This window comes from Marmota flaviventris, chromosome 18, assembly GCF_047511675.1.
Source record: "Marmota flaviventris isolate mMarFla1 chromosome 18, mMarFla1.hap1, whole genome shotgun sequence".
In the NCBI taxonomy this organism is placed as follows: Eukaryota; Metazoa; Chordata; class Mammalia; order Rodentia; family Sciuridae; genus Marmota; species Marmota flaviventris.
In genome coordinates, this window is record NC_092515.1 from 51,509,657 (window position 1) to 51,511,512 (window position 1,856).

At 47.4% G+C, this 1,856-nt stretch overlaps 1 non-coding gene across 1 annotated transcript; it reads left to right on the top strand.

Moving 5' to 3' along the window:
• Positions 1–632: 632 nt before the first annotated feature.
• On the top strand, positions 633–705 carry Trnaa-agc (transfer RNA alanine (anticodon AGC)). The gene has a single exon. It is a non-coding gene; the product is annotated as a tRNA-Ala (tRNA).
• Positions 706–1,856: the final 1,151 nt, after the last annotated feature.

Genomic DNA, 1,856 nt, shown 5'->3' on the forward strand with positions numbered 1-1,856 from the left:
TAGAAAAAGCAGTCATAAAATTCATCTGGAAAAAAATAAGACACACAAACACACACACACACGTATATAAGATACAACTTCATATATACATATGAAGTTATATCTTAAATTTCTAAGGTGGCTTTGGAGTTTTTCTACCCAAACTATCCAATCTTCCACCTTCTGAAAAGAAATATCCCTTACATTGCTTTTTCCTTGTACTGACTCTTGGCCTTAATAATTTCATGTGCTCTTATTTCTGCAATTGAACTAGAACTCTGGGGTCATTCATAGGGCACAGCCCCACTGTGGACACAAAGGAGAGGTGGTTACTGGAAACTAGAAGAATGAGAGGAAAGCAGCCCAGGCTCCCCGTCAGGAGCCATGTAGATGTGGTCACCTCATTTCACCTCATTTGGAGCCCATAAAAGGTGGATCATTAGGGCTGGGGATGTGGTTCAGTGGTAGAGCACTTGCCTAGCATGTGTGAGGCCCTGGGTCCAATTCCCAGAACCACAAAAAGAAAAGAGAGAGAGAGAGAGAGAAAAACCTGGACTGTGATGTTGGCAATTGTCCATAGGATGGAGCTGGGACTGCTTTGGCTGGAATAAAACAACTACAGGGGCAAATGGTAATAAGATTAATAGCAGGACTGGGGTTGTGGCTCAGTGGTAGAGCGCTTGCCTAGCATGCATGAGGCACTGGGTTCGATCCCCAGCACCACATAAATAAACAAAATAAAGGTATTATGTCCATCTACAACTAAAAAAATTTTTAAAAAAGAATAACAGCAAAGCTAATGTTAATGACTGTACATAACTAATATTAATGACTGTATGTCATTCAATCCCCCCCAACATGCATATATACCAGTTCTAGAAATTCTCACCCCCATTTTGATGATGAGAAAACCAAGGCTAAAAATGTTAGGTGACTTGCCCCAAGTCACACAGCAGCAAGTGGGCAAGCAAGTATTAAATCTAAGTTTCTCTAACCATGAAGCTCTTGCTGTTGACTACATTAGAGTGACAATCTAAAGGCAAGAGAAAAGGGTCACATTCCCCCAATCTGGCAATTTCTACAGCTAAAAAGCCAGATTGTGGCTCATGGTAGTGAGTTTGCCAAGCTTAATTGATCCCCAGCACCACAAAAATTTAAAAAAAAAAAAAAAATGATTGTGAGGCCACAGGAGGAGGCGTGGCCTAGGGGAAGCCCTGAGGATCCCGGGTGACCTAAGCATCCAAGTTCGGCATCTGAACACAGAGACTGTGAGTCTGACCTTGAGCTGGTCAGGTCTGGGCCCCTCTGGCTGGAGCCCAGAGCCATTGGGCCTAGAGAAGAGCTATTCCACTTCACCACGGAGGGCTTTTCCTTCTTTATTTCCCAAGAGGCAGAGTCTGTGCCCTTTGCCCATTGGACTCCCCCAGCCCTCCTGATCGGGCTCATGCTGGTGCTGGGAGCTCAGTTTCCTCATCCTGTCAGCTGGGCAGCCAGTTGGTCAGAGCAGCCTTGGCTCTGCTGGCCATGAGAAGGCTCCTCACAGGTGAGGGAACACGGCCTCTAATCCCCACACCCCGCCCCACCTGGGGCTGTCGATGTGAGGTGCATGAGGTGCATGAGGTGCAAGGAACCAGCTCCTGAGGGGGGAAAACACAGAAGACAGGAGAATAGGGGGGAGGAACGCTGAAGCAAGACAGGATGATTCCAGAAGCTTCTGGACACAGTAGGACATTCCTCCTTTCCCTGCATCCCCTACTTCTCCTGCACCCTTCCTCTTTTTTGGAGGAGATGCTGGGATGGAACCCAGGGCCTCCTGCCTACTGGCCCAGCTGTCTACCACTGAGCCACACCCTGAGCCCCAGCAGTCCTCCTCTCTC